The sequence below is a fragment of the Podarcis muralis genome, chromosome 8 (assembly GCF_964188315.1).
Source record: "Podarcis muralis chromosome 8, rPodMur119.hap1.1, whole genome shotgun sequence".
In the NCBI taxonomy this organism is placed as follows: Eukaryota; Metazoa; Chordata; class Lepidosauria; order Squamata; family Lacertidae; genus Podarcis; species Podarcis muralis.
In genome coordinates, this window is record NC_135662.1 from 28,870,371 (window position 1) to 28,886,673 (window position 16,303).

The following is a 16,303-nucleotide window of genomic DNA, read 5'->3' on the forward strand; positions in this document are numbered from 1 at the left end:
GAAGTAAGTCTCTAAGCACACATTGTCTTACTTCCAGATAAGGATGCTTAAGATCCTTACACCAATTCAAAGGGCAAGCTGCAACCATAAACAAACAAACATCCAAAACAGAGACACTAAGAGAGCCTTTCCTGTGCATCTCTGTCTATATCAGTGCAAAAACACAGTGCTCTTATTAAATGGGGGCACTTAGAAGCTTCTTGAGACAAGCCCTTAACTGAGCAGATTTAGTCCCAGGTAATAGTGAAGTTGGACTTCACAACAAACATATTCTGTTAGAGAGCTACGCAAAATAAGATTGTCTTCCTTTGAAGAAAACTGAGATATTTAAATTGTATTTCAATTACTTTGCCACTTTCAAACGTTATTATGGGTACACAATCTTGTATGCATCCATTATAAAATATTCTGAATTTATAATTTACAAATCTGTTGCTTCAAATATTGAAAAAAATAGTAGGAGCACTGATATCTCTAGATTTTCAGACTTCCAGTCACTTCATTGAGAAAACTCTGTTTCTGACACAATTAAATTCAGTCAGCTAAGACATGCACACTGATAAATAAAAGGGATGAGGTTGCATTCCAAAACACACCTGAGAGTCCAGTCCAACACATATTTACATACGCTTAATTCTGCATAGGACCAGGCTACTACTGGAGACAAAGTTCACTGAAATAAAAGGGACTTGCTTCTGTGTAAACATAATTAGGATCTGGCTGCACCTGTCTGCCAAATATTACTTATACTCTATGTACGCATCTCAAAATGGCAATTCTCCAAAACTCTACAATATTTGGCTCAAGTTATGAAAATACTATACACATATTCTTCATTACATTCAGAATATTCCAGAAGACCTTCAATGATTACTCACCTAGAAGAAAATGGAAGAGCTCTGAAAAAGCACTTAAGAATATACTCATAATTTGGAATGTTTCCTCTTAAAACACTGTATCTGACATAAAGTTTTATTAGTTCCCACATGCATCAGAAAGTGTTCGGAATTAATTTTATATGAAAAAGCACAAAGATATGGCACCTAGTGAAGTGGCATTCTTTCAAATCACTGAGGTAACACATCTGCATTATCTTACAAAGCAAGGCAAGGCAAGACTGCTTTGTTTGGTAAAAGCATCTTTAAAATATCAAAAATGAAGGTATCTATGAAACAATGGTGGCTAAATGCAAAGGTTTTTCAGCCCCTGACCAATCGATTTAGAAGCCTAAACATTTTAAAATAATGCTTTTCAAAATGATCAGCAAAGACAGGAACTATTCCAAACAAGCAACTTATATTCTCCACACATAGCCAGGATCCTGAATATACATTCAATTGAAACTGATAGGACCAGCTTACGTTTTTCAGACTGTTTTTCTTAATACTTTCAGTATATATTTTAAAATATGGTGTAGTATGTTGTTAAATTGGTACTTCAATAGTACAACCTGATCCTATGCAAGTTTGTTTAAAAGTAAATCCCACTTAATTCAATAAGACTTACTTTCCAGAAAGTGTGTATAGGATTGTAGCTTTAAGCATATTTACACAGAAACAAAGTTTCATTTTTCAAAAAGAAATTGCATTTGCTTCTACAGAAATGTGTTTATCTTTGAGATATACAGTCAACACCTCCGGTTAAATGCTACACATATCAATTAGATAAACAACTATCTCTTGAGAAGTCTTGCTGGGTCAGTTGCATGAAATTTACAACCTTTTTTCAAGTTCGCTGAGCACTTTTATTGCATACTACTGGAAAATGTATGTCTTCAGTCTCTGCTTTTCTATACAGCATTACTCAGTTGATTTAATTTGGTTTTCTACATCCCAACTACCTTAGCACTGCAGATTATGCAAGAACAAACTTTTTCCATCATTACCATATGCATGTGCAAAGCATTTCAAATTAAATAAATTTTAGATAGATGCAGGAACGGCTTTCTCTCCAACCTAAGTAAAACTATTTTGCATTTGGCTAAAAACATGAAAATATACCACTGCACACTTGTTGTGCCTGGCTGTGTTAAAGAAACCACAAAGTATGTGCCCATGTAATCTAAACATCACCATTTTAAAGTATTAACCACACAGAACAGCAAACATGCAAAACATCTAACTCTTGACCACATATTGAACTACTCAAATAAAGCTTGGTGGGATAGGGGAAGGAGGAAAAATTTTCAACCTGCATCTTCATTTACACTCTTTTAAAATCACCATCTATCACTATTCAGTGATTAACAGCATGGCAAACAAAGCAATCCATTTCTTGCCCAAATCATGAATTAGGATGGAAGGCAACTGTTTCCCAGGCACTGGAGGTCAGTAACACCAATAATCATTAAACCCAAATGAAAACAAATACCAACTGTTTTCTTATAGTCAAATCTTTGTCCATCTAACTGAAAACTGATAGGTAGGAGACACAGTGCATTATTTAGGCATTGTTAAGGAGGAAGACAGATGTTGGAAATAAGGGGGTGGTGAGGTGTGCATGTGTGTTTGTGTATGGTGTATCTGGTTGCAAAAAAATGTCTCAGGCTCAAGCCTGATAAGGTAACAAGCTTCAGAGGGATGCTGCTGCTGCTGCTGTATCTGTCTCAAACACCTAGTGGGCAATAACAAAACCCCAACATCTTTCTCTCTATCAAGTCCTGGCATTGTCAGTTCCTTAACCCCATCAAAGAGTCCCTGCCTGTGAGATGTCTCTCACGGGTTCCACTCAGGTAAGCTCCCTTTATGCACACAAACCATGCAATGACCTGTGCACAATTAGTACAGTTTTGCATCTATTCAAACAGCAAAAGAATACCTAGCTTCATCTTCATTTCATCACTTACAGCTCTGCAGCTAAGGCTCAAGAGATCTTATTTGGGGAGAGAGGGAGGGGGGGTCTCGGTAATGTAATTTACAAAGAGTGGAAACGCCTACAAGGATCTAAAGTACCTGCACTGGGGAGATGTTCAGTTGTTCACTTCATCTTCCGTTGACAAGGAAACCAAACCGCACTTCATTCTCCAGGAAAACCTTCCACTGCCATCATTTGAAAATGTACTTATTTGTATATATGTGTATATCTATCAACATTATGATAATCATCATAACATTATCTCGGTATAAAAGAATAAAAAAGTGAAATTTTGGGAAGGAATTATCTTTGGCTTTTTCTCTCTTTTTTGCAATATAGTATTTTTTTTAAAGGAAGTGGGGGTGTATTTAAAAATGATCAACAGTACCAAGCTGCAAGAAAAGTTTCACATTATAACCGGGCACCAAAAACAGAAAAAGAAGAAAAACGGCTGATTGCAACCGGGTGTCCAAAAAAAGGAAACAAAACGAAAAACAAAAACCATTTAACAAAATTAATATCTTGCTTAGTGGCTTGCACCAGTATTGCAAGATTACAAACTCTTTGTAAACACTGCTGTAAAATGCATTTTCAAATCTCATATATATACAAAAAATAAAAAAACCAAAACAACATCATCAAAAATCTCTGCAAAACAGAGTTTAAGCAACATGCCCATTTCTCACCTCTTTGGGTTTTTTTTTAATAAAAAAATATGCATCATAATTCACATCGCTTTTCTTTCTTTCTTTCTCACAACAAAACCAGTTGCATATGTATAAATACGTCTAATTTATCTGCATTTACGTTATTGCTGGACTGGCAAGTCTATTTCTCTCACTCGCTCTCTTTCTCCTTTCCTCTTTAGGCTCCCAGTGACTTCCAGTTCCAGCAACACCTTTTGCTCCCAGTTTAGTAAACCATCGCATGCTAAGAAAAAAAAAACTTGTCATCAGAAAAAGGATCAAATCCATGAAAACAAAGAGGTTAAAAAATAAAAAAGCAGCAAAAACAAAAACAAAAAAAAGGAAGAGAGAGGAAAAAACAAAAACAGGACGAAAAAGGAGGACAAGAATGTCAGCGGAAAGGTACTCACCGAGCGGGAGTAAAAGGAAGGAATAAAAATGCGAGTTACTATAAAATACAGTATGGCGGTGGAAGAAGGAATGAGGCGCTTTTTGCTCTCTCTCTCTCCCCCCCTTTTTTTTATTCCTCCCCCTCTTTAGTCTCAGCCTCAGGCAATTGCCACGTGATTCGGAGCCAGGCTGACTCGCAGGCAAAAGGGGGGTGGGGGGGAAGGAGCAGGCGGGGAAGGGGCAAACCCCACCGGAGGAGCCCAACTCGCTCGCACGGCAGCGGCGGCGGCAGAAGCAACACTAGCAGCGCCAGCGGAGGAAGGAACTGGAACCGGCAGTAAGGAGGAGGAGGCGGCGGCTGCAGCGAGCAGGAGCAGCAGCAGCTCTTAGCTTCGGCAGCCCTGCGTGGCGCTGGCGGCAGCGGCAAACAGCAGCCCAGACAAGCAGGTGCCCCACGCGCCGCACTAGGCAAGCGCACGCGCGCGGGCAGGCGGGCGCGCGGAGAGGAAGAGCCGCCTGTGGGGAGGGAGGCGCGAAAAGCGGCGCGAGGCGGGGGCGCGCGTGGCGGGGCGTGGGGGGGGGGAGACGAGAGAGAGAAAGCTAGTTTCCTCACGGACGTGAGGAAACAGCTGCTCCGCTTCTCTTTCTCTTTGTGTGTGTATATATATGAGTGTGACAGACAAACGGAGGCGAAAGCGCGCGCGCACACACACACACAAAAAGCCACAACTTGCCGCCGCCGCCACTTCCCCTCAAAAGTTACTCCTGTCCCTCCGCGCTCGCTGTCCCCGCCTCAGCCAGGACAAATTCCTGAGGGAACAGCACACACACAAAAAAACACACACACACGAAAAGGGTTTCTTCATATTTGCGCTGTGTGTGAGGGAAAGAGAGATGAATTGGGCGCCAACCAACGTCACACCACAATAATACACCTTTCAGACTTGCTTTGGGGTCTCGCTTTCCGTTTCCAGTCTCACGTCATCATGGCTCCGCTTCCCTCACCGGAGGAGGGCAGCTCTTACGTCCATGGCGTTGCCTTGAGCGCCTTCCTCTCTACTGCTTGTGAGGAATTTGAAATATTGCTGCTGCTGCTGCTGCTGCTGCACCTCGCGCCCCAGCGAGATCAAAAGAGGAGAGCTGCTTCCCGCCCGCCCGGAAGTTTGGCTAGGGACCTAGAGGGAGCAGCTTTGGGGAATGGGCTTGGTAGTGGATCAAAAGCACCAGCTGAAAGGGATGTGGAGGGTTCAATGCAGCATCTTCTGCAGCTTTGGAAGCCCCACCTCCTCCTCATCAACCACACATGCAGCTGGTGCACTGAGGGACATGCACTCTGCACATGCTCCGAGTAAAGGCAAGTGCCCACATTGAAATCTAGGGTCTGGAGCTTGGAGCCGGTGGGGAGGGGGGAAAAAACAGTGGTGCTGAAAATATTGGTAAGCATCTTCTCCCTTCCTGACCAACACCCGCATTTCTCTCAGGTTGTACACATGTCAAAGAACTTTGGAAAGGAGCGATGTGCAAAGTCGTTGCTGCAAGTTGTGCAACAGGATCAATGCCCAGTGCTGGGGCAAAATTCAGTGCCAGTTGCAGCAGCTGATGGGATTATGGCAGCAATCCTAAACAAATTTATGAGGAAGCAAATCTCATTGTGAGCTCAGTGACTATTTCCAAATATATGTATATTTATGACTGGGCTGTAAGACCACTAAGCTGCAATTTTAGCAACACTTACGTAAAAGTGCCATTAAATTCAATAGGAATTGTAGGTAAATCTATTGATGATTGGGGATGCCAGCTTGCTTTAAAAAGTTCTTTTCATTGATAGATACAATTTTAATTACTTCCTACAGGGGTGACATAGTACACATGAAACATTCAGAATGCTTGAAAATTATAGCATACATTTAAATCATTATTCAATAAAATTACTCTCTTACATAATCAGCCGCTATCATGCTCAACAATGGGCTGATTACATCATTTTGGTTGGTTCTCATCATATTCCAATGTAATTATTTTTAGTGTTTGTAAATTATTCAGTTACATTCCTAATTCATCTGCTCCCATGTAGATAAGTACTTCACAAACTTTTTAGCTTAAATTAAATCTTTCTTACTTCAATTCCACATTCCCCACAATTTTTAAATCCCCATTCTCCCTAGGAAATGACAGTAAATAATAGCAGCTTCATCTCTCTACCCAGTGCTGCTTAATGCTTTCTTTATTATTGTAGTTCAAAATGTGTACTAACAAAAGTAGTTAGTTTCCTCTTTTTGTAGATTTGTTATGGCTTTTTGCACTGCTCCCAGCTGCTTCCTTATCAACTGAGTTTGGAAATCAACAGCAGTGTGCTACACTTTATAATACTGTAAATAGGTATGCATAAAGTGATACATATCAAGGTATCCTTATGGATATGTAAACCTTCTAGAAATCAGCAAATGCTGAAAACAGCAAGAAGACTCTAATAGCAGAACTATGTGGTATTCTAATATATATGACAAAAACCTAATTTGCATCATGCTATGGATGTGAATCTGTTAGATGTCTGCCTCATATGCCTGTTAGCACCAAGCAGTGCATGGAAAAATATAGCTTTATAATGTAATATTTAAAACCATAATACAATATTAAATATGTTAATAGCTTCAGTCAGTGGGAGAACATACTCAATAAAATACTATCAGTGACATGCATATGTGTGTCTTGATATGAAACTGCTACATCCCCCCACCCCATTTCTTTTTAAAGTATGTGTTTTTTGGAACAGCAATGTTATTCTATACACACATCTATATAGGAATGATGTTTTTGGTTTTTATACAATTTAGCATGTAGAATACTTATAACTTGAAATATGTATTTGCATATCCTGCTGGATAATAATTAATAGGAATTCTGCTACAAATGTTTATAAGAAGAGGATTGCAGTCTTGCACCATAATTCTATAACTTAGAGCTTTCCAATCTTTTCATGTTGGTGACACACTTTTTAGACATGCATCATTTCGCAACCCAGTAATTCAGTTTTACTAGCAAACTGGAGGTTAAACGCGGAAGGAGTGCGGGGAGCGTTCGCGCGACACACCTACACACTGCTGCCAACACATAGTTTGGAAAGCTCTGCTGTAGCTGGTAATTGTGAATGCAGCCACCTCTGCATGGCTAGGGCACTAATTACAGAGCAAGAAGCAGAAACCTAAATAAGAAACCTTCAGGGATTCAACCACAGAACACTGAAGTTTCTCTTCTGATGTATCTTCCCAGCAACATTCATCAACTGTGAATGCAGATGCCAAAAGAAGGAGGTGCCAAATGTGAGACCATAGGAAATGCTGCCAGGAATGGTACAGCATCATGCACTGCCTGATGCACCTCACAGCCAAAGAGCTCTGCTGTTCCAGTTCCTTGGGGACACAGCTTCAACTTGGTACTCTACATCTAGACACATCTAAACCCACCTTATGCCTATTGCCTCATAACAGCTTTCTAACTGCAGATGTGCATGTGTCCACTGTCACAGCTGCAAGATTGTGCCTTTGGTCATTCTGAAATTGTTTCTATTTGAAGCAATGTAACTAGGTAAAGATAATATTCTGACACCATGTGTGTATATATGGATAGACAGACAGAGACTTAGAAAGCTTTGTTGAAGGCTTATTTAAAGGTCTGGAGATAGCACTGTGTTTTGTTCTGTTGGAGAACAATTGTTAGAAATTACAGCAAGCAACTACCATTTCTCAACCTGACTAAGACAGTTGAGAGCTGAAGAGATGAATTTGCAAGTTTCTAATGGTTTGGACCAACTGGGAAAGTTATGAGAGAGTAATGCTGGTCCACAAGAAATCATACAAAGGACAGTGCTTTCCTATTTGTTATTCAAAAGGTGAAGTCCACAGTGTGGAGCTAAGGCTGATGGTCTGGCAAGTAAACTGCCCAGCATAGGTCAAAAGGCACTGAGCAGCTGTGGAATGTAATGCTTCTTTAAGATCTGTAGAAATATGTTTCCATGCACATTGAACATTGCCAGTGAACAGTCCCAGATATTTCTTTTTTGAAATATAGTTGTTGTAGGCTCTTAAGCAAGCCATGCATCATGAGGCTTCTGTATGAATGTAGAAGTGGAAGCCTTTGAAAATACGCATATTCTATTTTTTTATTCTCTGTTCAGATCTCATCTCTGTCTGAAAGCATAAACTCACACTTTCTGTCTCTGGGCTTTTGTGCTAACCACTGAACAGCTAGAATGTTCGTAAATATTCCATGAAATTACAGCACATAAGGTGGACTTGTTTCAGTAAACTGATTCCAAGTTTCTGTAACACAGCACATTAACTTTTAACTATAGAAAGCTGGTGAACTGACAGGTAACATCCAGCATGGGTCTTTCTCATGAGTTGTTCTTTATTGATTTCATGAGATGTTTCCTTCTCCATACTAGCAAAACTACTCAGTTATGGTGTATATCTCATTCATAGAGCTATGACAGTGATAACTTTCCTAAAATGGCATCCACACATAAACAAGTTTAAAAATAAAATATACAGAACTTTATGGGTATGTTTTTTGTTTGCAAAACATCTGTTTTCATTTCCTCCTCAAGCATGCAATTCAGGCTTCAGCCACTTATATGAATAGGCCACATTCAAATAACTGAAATGTCTCACACCTAACCATGCCAGCTTCAGCTTCTTCAGAACCTGGGAATTTCCAATCTCTTAACCTTGCTCAACACTTGGGTAGAGCTGTGAGAAGATAGGTTTCCAAAGTAATCTGAATGGTAGACTTCTGAATAGATTCATAAAAAGCAAAGGTGGGCAATGCTGGTCTACAAGATTAAAAAAGCAACTCCCAAATTCACAGTTGGGCTAATCAAAATTATACAAAATTGTGAAAAGTTTTCAAGTTCTCCAGAATTCTTCATCAGGCAAGATGTTATGTAAAGCAGGAAAGGGGGGAAATAAAGGATGGATGGGCGGGCGGGCGGGCAGGCAGGCAGGCAGATAGGCAGATGTGTTAAAATTAGATCAGCCTGTAGACTTAGTTCCAAGATTGCGTTCTTAGACTAGATAACACACCCCATAGCACTGCATATATCAAATCTTTTTTATAATCAGCCATTTGTTCCTCCTGCTCACTCTTCTCAAACCTCTGCTATTGTTTAAAACCATAATTTTTCTCTGTGTCCCTCCATTCCTGCTTTACTGAAACACCTGCTTTTTAAAACCACCACTTTTCCTCTTTCAATGTCTCTCCCATCTCATCCCCATGCCATTGGTATTGGTATTGTGCAACCTGCCTTCACTTTGGTTCCTCTACTCCAAGCTGATTTCATGCAAATCCAGGATTGTGATGCAGCACTACAAATCCTCTACTGAAGGCTGTGCAATGACAGCTTTACATTTTTATGTATGTAGGAAGAAATGCCTCCTTGTAAAAAAATAAAAATAAATTGTGAATGTGTGCCCCAAATCTTTTCAAATTGAAAGTAGTGCTTTTGTATGTCAAAAATATTTCCCATCATTCCTCAATTGTGATAATTATTTTTTGCTAACAGTGTTATCCTTATTTTCTTCTGTTTCTGTACTCTTCCCCCCCTTCCAATTATTGTGTTTTCTTCCTGGATTAATCACATTCCCAGCTAATTGGGATTATATAGCAAATGAGATAATATCCACATTTTATAAAACCAATCAGGTGTGATTCTGCACTGATGTTCGTAAGAACAAACAAAGCCAATTAAAATGAGTACAATGCTTATTGAATAGGCAAAACATTTTAGATCCCTTTCACAACAGCCACTAAAAATTGCAGATGCAAGTTTCTTTTAATGTTGTCAAAACGTTTTTTTAAAAAAGCACTCCATTTTGAGCTTCCTTTTATGACTCTAAAGATAGTTGCAATTTTTCAAGCCGTAAGTGTTTGATAAATTTCCTTATGGAAGTATGATAGAAGTATGAAAAACTGCAGTAAGTAAAAGAATTGGACCGCATAGGTTGAGGACCAAATAATAAACCCATCTGAGGACGCAGGTTTCTTAATCAGAGGAAAGGGCAAGTCAAGAAAAAGAAGTATTGCTTTGAAATTAATTAGCTCTGGCAGAGCAGTTAAGCAAGAATTAGCTAGTTAAAAAGTTAAACAATTTGCTAACTTTTAACTTTGACTACTTGAAACTTTCAGCTGCCAACTTTTAATTTTTCTCAATTTAAAAAAGGTTAACTGACTTATTAAAGTATAAATTAAAGGAAAAGTAATAAAGAAACTGATTTCCCCAAAGTTTTCCTTTGGGGATAAAAAAGGGTTATGAAATATATCTGCATTAGAAGCCACTGTCTAGGACCCTATATAGAATTACAATATTTCTTCATTGAAGCTCTAGAACTTCTTATTTGAAAGACAGATTGTGTCTTCCTCTCATGTAGGCAGTGTGTGTGTGTGTGTGTGCGCGCGCGCGCGCGCAAGCTCCAATGCTGAAATCACATTACTTGTCAACAAGGCAGTCACTTGGCTGCAAGAAAGGAAGCAAGCAAGCACAAATAATCAAATAGGTTGGGCCCCAGTAAGAGTGAGAGCCATTTTTGCTGCTAATTTTACAGAATATATAAGTAAATGAGCTATCCTTCTATAATTTACAAATTTATAAGCCTATCTGAAATTTATGCCACTGAGGCTTTGTGATAAAAATTCAGAATTCTAGACGTTTTTAGATGACTTCTTAACATTTTCATGAAATTCAGAACCAGCAGCCTAGGGTCCATGAAGCTGAAGTTTATTTTTTTATCTTTGAGAAATCTAACTGAAATGTCACTAAGATTTTTTTAAAAACACCACAAAAACCCACAGCCCTATGCATCCATTACAATACAGATATCAGCTCATCTCCCCATATGGGGTGACTGTTCAATAGTGGGGGCATAATTCTGCAAGACAGGTAGAAAATTGTCAGATGTAAGTTTTGAAACAGAGCTTTTGCTGAAGTTCAAATAGCATGTATAAACCGTTTCTGACATGCAACTGAACATCCCTTTCATCACCCAATTTTTTTTTTCATTTCAGTCTAAATTTTATTTTAGACTTTTATTGCTTCTAATACAGACATATTTCATAACCCTTTTTTACCTTTAGAACAATAAAGATTGCAGCAACAGGGGTTTTTGTAGGAAACAGCTTTCATTTGTCACCTTTCTGGCTATTCTGAAGTTCTACTATTATAAAGTACTTCACCTGCAGAAGGAACTAAAACAGGTATTGGTAAATTGTTATTCTGAAAGCTGCACAAAGAAGAATGAGTTCAAAGTAAATTAGTGTGTTGCAGTGAGGTTGTGAAAAAAAATCCACTTATAGCATTATTTTTCCATTTTCAAATGCAAATAGGTGATACACCTATTTGATGCTATCTCAGAAATCAACTTAAAGAGTTTGTTTTTAACTTACCCTTTAACTAGTTGAAAGTGAAAATATTTAACTTAAGCAACTTCTGAAGGCTACTAAATTGTAATGTTAACTAGTTAAAATTTTCACTACATTTTCCCATGACTAGCAACTATATAATGAAACCAATAAAACGTTAGTGTCACTTGCGCAAGTGTCTATAACATGGGTAGGCAAACTAAAGCCCGGGGGCCGGATCCGGCCCAATCGCCTTCTAAATCCGGCCCTCAGACAGTCCGGGAAGCAGTGTGTTTTTACATGCATATAATGTGTCCTTTTATTTAAAATGCACCTCTGGGTTATTTGTGGGGCCTGCCTGGTGTTTTTACATGAGTAGAATGTGTGCTTTTATTTAAAATGCATCTCTGGGTTATTCGTGGGGCATAGGAATTCGTTCATTCCCTCCCCCCCCCCCCCCAAAAAAAAATATATATAGTCCGGCCTCTCACAAGGTCTGAGGGACAGTGGAAACTGAAAAAGTTTGCTGACCCCTGGTGTATACATTTATTTTTATTTATTCTGCTAAGATCCTGTCCTTCTTCCATGAATGATCTCAAGATGTCATAAATTGGGTTCCCAGGTGGTCTTCCACCCAGGCACTTCTTGGATCCAGATTTGCAGCAGCATGTCAACGTGCATAAATTAGGGAATGCTACTCTAATCAGATCCATGCCTAATGGTTAATAATGTTTGAAACTGCATAGTAGGCTTATGACAATGGTGAAACAGTTTATTCATGGTGAAATGCTTTATACCATTCCATACAAAATGTGTAACTCTTTAAGATGTCACATGGGTCTTTGTTCTTTTTATCCATGAGGGAGCTCTATTCCCTGGCTAAATGAGTGAAGTGATTGATATGTGGCTTAAAACACACAATCACAGCTATTTTCCTCTTTTATCTCTCTACTCATGACAGCCTTTTGCTTAGTTTATAAGATCTTGCTTAGTTTATAAGATCTGACAAGATCACAACCCGTGGCACTATGGCTGCAGGCTACTACCGCATTTTATTTTATTGTTCTATTATTCATTTGTAACCCTGAAGAGACAAGGAGCCACTGTATAACAAAGCAAAACACTGTCTAGGTCACCATGCAAGGTATGAATATAAGAATACTGTATTGAAGTTAAGGATAAAATTGTGCAATTTGAAAATTGGGTGTTTTCTTGTTTACTTGTATAGAATTATAAAAATTACATTAGCCAAAATTCAAACCAGTTCCAAAGGTATACTCTTGTTCCCTGTTTTACATAAAGCCAGGACTAATGGCAGCAATGATCCCTTCGCCTTATTTAGGGATCAGTATAGGTGTTAATTGCTTTGGATTCAATGCGCTGGAAGATCAAGAGTGTGCTGAGTTGCACTTGACCTACTTTGAGAAAGTGGAGGCTGGTCCATTACTAGAGCCTGGGGTATGGCCCCACCAACTTCAGCCTGCCCTCAGCCAGCCTCCATCAGCCAGCCTCTTTTTTTATACCCAGTCCAGAGGGTAACCCTGGTTGTCAGCTTCCTCCCCTCCGAGTCTCAGGGTTGTTGTGGTTGGACTCAAGATAAAGACAAAACTAGGATTAGTTTATTCTACTTGTCCTTGGCTCGGATACCACCTACTTTTGGCTTCCTGGCTTCCTCCCCACCAGTCCTAATGAGCACAACCCACCACTGTTGTGAAATAAGGATATTAATGCTAGTATAAATACTCGAAATAAATTCCACTGTTTAATGAAATAATTAATTTTCCAGCACCTTGTTATAAATTGCATATATTAATATGCCTGCCAAATGTCAGTTGACAGGACATTTTCAAACCTCCTGTAGTAAATAGCAGTAATCCAAATCAAGTTGACCTAGATTGTACCAATTTTTAAGGACTCTAGTCGACCTGGTTTAGCTTGCCTTTTGTCAGATGTCAATGTATTTGAGATGAACTGAAGCCAGTGACAGTCAGTATTGGCTCCATGACATATACATTACACAGCTTTCATCATCTTGACCAGGGCTACAGCCACGACACTGTCCTAATATCTGGTGAATTAGTAAACATATGTCTGAACTATGTTACTTCATACTGGAGATAGGGCCTTGCATGATGGAATGCTTTTCCTATGCAAAGCAGTAAAACATATACACTCATACTTGTACAATTAAAATACACCCATTAACTGTTTAGATAATGAATGTGTGTCTGCTTTTTTTTATAAAAAAAAATTCCCATAATACTAAATGTTCACCTGGTTCACCTGCTTTATTCTATAGTGCACCACTATATTCCAACCAACTTCAATATGTGCATCTAATAGAAGTCAGGCTTTGCCAATGAGAGTTCTTGACACAAATATTGGTCTGTAAGGTAGCATAACAACTTATAGATGGGGCAGGTAAGCTGCAGTTCTAATCACATTTCTCAAACAACTTAGAAAACAATTAATGGAAATTAATGAAGAAATTTGCAGTATATGTGAGCTGTGCATTTCACTTGACTGATATTGCATGCCTCCTTTTTCCTAGGATGTGATGCCATATAATCTAGCAAAATGGGACGCTGAATGCAATGCACTACCCAAGAATTTGCAGTGGTCAAATGGTGGTGGGATGTGGAGATGAAGAAGAGAGGTTGGAGGAAGTCTAGGGAAGGGGAAAGTGGTTAGTGTGGAGAGGAAGGCAGAAATGAAGATGCCTGGTGGGAACAACAATTCAAGAATGAGGTTATTATTTTGGAAAACGTTGCCATAAGTGATTCAAAGGATCTCTGGCCACATCTCTTCTAAACCTTTCTCAACTTCAGCATACGTTATTTGCTAGCACTGAACTCCGCTTTCACAATAATTAGATATCATCTTGAATGACATGGAGTCCAAAGTTTTGATAAAAGTCACCCAGAGCGTAGTAAGACAATGCTTCATGGGCATAACAGTGGGACACGTCTTGGTACCTTTGAACAACATAACATATCCACTTCCACAGGGCCTCTGCTCAAAGGTGAATTCTGGGCACTGTGGACATAGCTATTTAATATTTTGCCAGGAATAGGAAATGACACTTCAAACAGCACCCCCTGCAGATGTTGACCAGCAGCGTTCCTCCCACATGGTCCTCATCACTTATGCACATATCAACCAGATCAAAGACTACAAAGGGTTGGTTTTGATGCTACCTTTTTTCCTCCAAAGGAGAATGTGCATGTTACGTCCATATGATTTTTAAAGGAAACATCTAAAAAACAGGCATTAAATATACCTCACCTCTCTAGCCCACAAATCTTTTATTTAAAATCCACATTTTATTTAAAAGTTCTTTCATGTGTGTTCTGTGGGGGAAAAGTTTGATGTCAAGCTCATCACAGACTACAAAAGAAACACAGCAGAAATTAGGAATTACTGTAATTTGCTCAAAGATTTAAATCTAAGCAGATGCAGTCTTAAACGATGGCCCTTAAAATGGAGAATGGAATAAAGGCTTCAGGATAAATAAAGAAAAACCCTGCTGTATTATTATTATTATTATTATTATTAATAATAATAATAATAATAATAAATTTATTATTTATACCCTGCCCATCTGGGTTTCCCCAGCCACTCAAATTAGATCCATCAAATTATATCCATCCTACTTTCCATGTACCTCAAGGAAGTCAATAAGAAGGAACCCCATAGTGGCACATTGCTTCTGAACATGGAAGATATATTAATAGCCATTGATAGGCCTATCCTCGATGGATTTGTTCAACCCTTATTAATAGCCATCATCCCAGTTGCTGGCTGTTGCCATATCTTGTTCGTAATTCCTTAAATTGTGTGTTGTATGAAGCAGTCTTTCCTGACTGCACTGGTGTTCAGCGCAACATACTTAACAAAGAACATGAGGCCAGAGGAAACAACAGAGGAAGTGGAGGCAAGTGTAAACAAGAACAGAACTGGCATTACTTCAGTTACACATAAACCTAATGCAAGGCTTAGTTACTGTAGAGCTGGGATAGCCAATATGGTACTCTCCAGATGTTACGTCCTACGATTCATGTAACCAAAAGTTTCACAGAAAAAGTGAGGTATTCTGGGAGTGAGTTGCAACCATAAAGGGATAGAAAGAGTGGCGTGATTTGAAGAAGCAGGAGACCTTCAGAATGGCTCAGAGTGGTAGACATGGAGAAACAAAAATAAAAATAAAAATCAAAGGCTGCCTTTTCCCCCTCAGAATGTAAGACCAAAGGGTTTGTGAGAATATAGATGTTAATGGTAGGATTTCATGTCATCAGAGCAATGAGGTGAAATTTTGGCAGTAGAGGTTAGAGATAATGGGACAGTGACAGGGTGGGGACAGGAGCCCAGATCAGATGGGTATTGTCAGAGGACCCAGGGAAGGCTGAGTCCCAAGTTTTGTTTTGTTTTTGCACTGGACTTTCCCCTCACTTTTAAAAACATTCTTTTTGTACTTTTTGTACTGCTTTCAGTGCAGATGGGATCATGGTAAAACAGTGCAGGTGAATCCATATTAGCACTATTAAATCTGCATATAATGTTGTGCAGATTTGTGCTATGAGCCTGCACTCTGAATCTTTTCAGTACCCGGCAATGTTTCGGGAGGAGAAGCCTGTAGCAGTAAAGATGAGAGATGACCAGGCATGGTCCAGAATTTTCACTGAGTTGTCAGAGAGAAAGACCTGCATTTTTCCCAGTATTATTCAGTACTTTTTTAAGATTCTCTTTCTGCTTTGAGTAGTGACTAGAGATACAAAGCAGAATTTGAAGCAGCACAACCTGGCAATGGACTGAATACGGGAAACAAAGGGAGAAGAGAGGCATAAAAGATAAAGCCAAGGTTATTTTCACACCTGCTAGCAACATTTTACAGTAAGCAATAATTGAATATTTAACTTTCTACTACCTCATTGGATCTTCAAAAAGGTGGTGCATTGGCTTATATTGCTGCTGATAGTGGGGTT

General features: G+C 39.1%; 1 protein-coding gene across 5 annotated transcripts in view; it reads right to left on the reverse strand.

Annotated features, from left to right (window-relative positions):
• The window catches only part of RALYL (RALY RNA binding protein like), a 247,227-nt gene extending 242,228 nt beyond the window's left edge, over positions 1-4,999 (reverse strand). Inside the window, exons 1-2 of one of the 5 annotated variants that reach the window (XM_028736599.2) lie at positions 3,950-4,039; positions 2,952-3,783 (exon numbers count right to left, since the gene is read on the reverse strand). The gene's annotated coding sequence lies outside the window, so the exon portion shown is untranslated. Of the gene's footprint in view, positions 1-2,951; positions 4,071-4,864 lie in introns of those variants that run through there. The other 4 variants (XM_077932886.1, XM_077932885.1, XM_028736598.2 and 1 more) reach the window with 4 other exon arrangements.
• Positions 5,000-16,303: the final 11,304 nt, after the last annotated feature.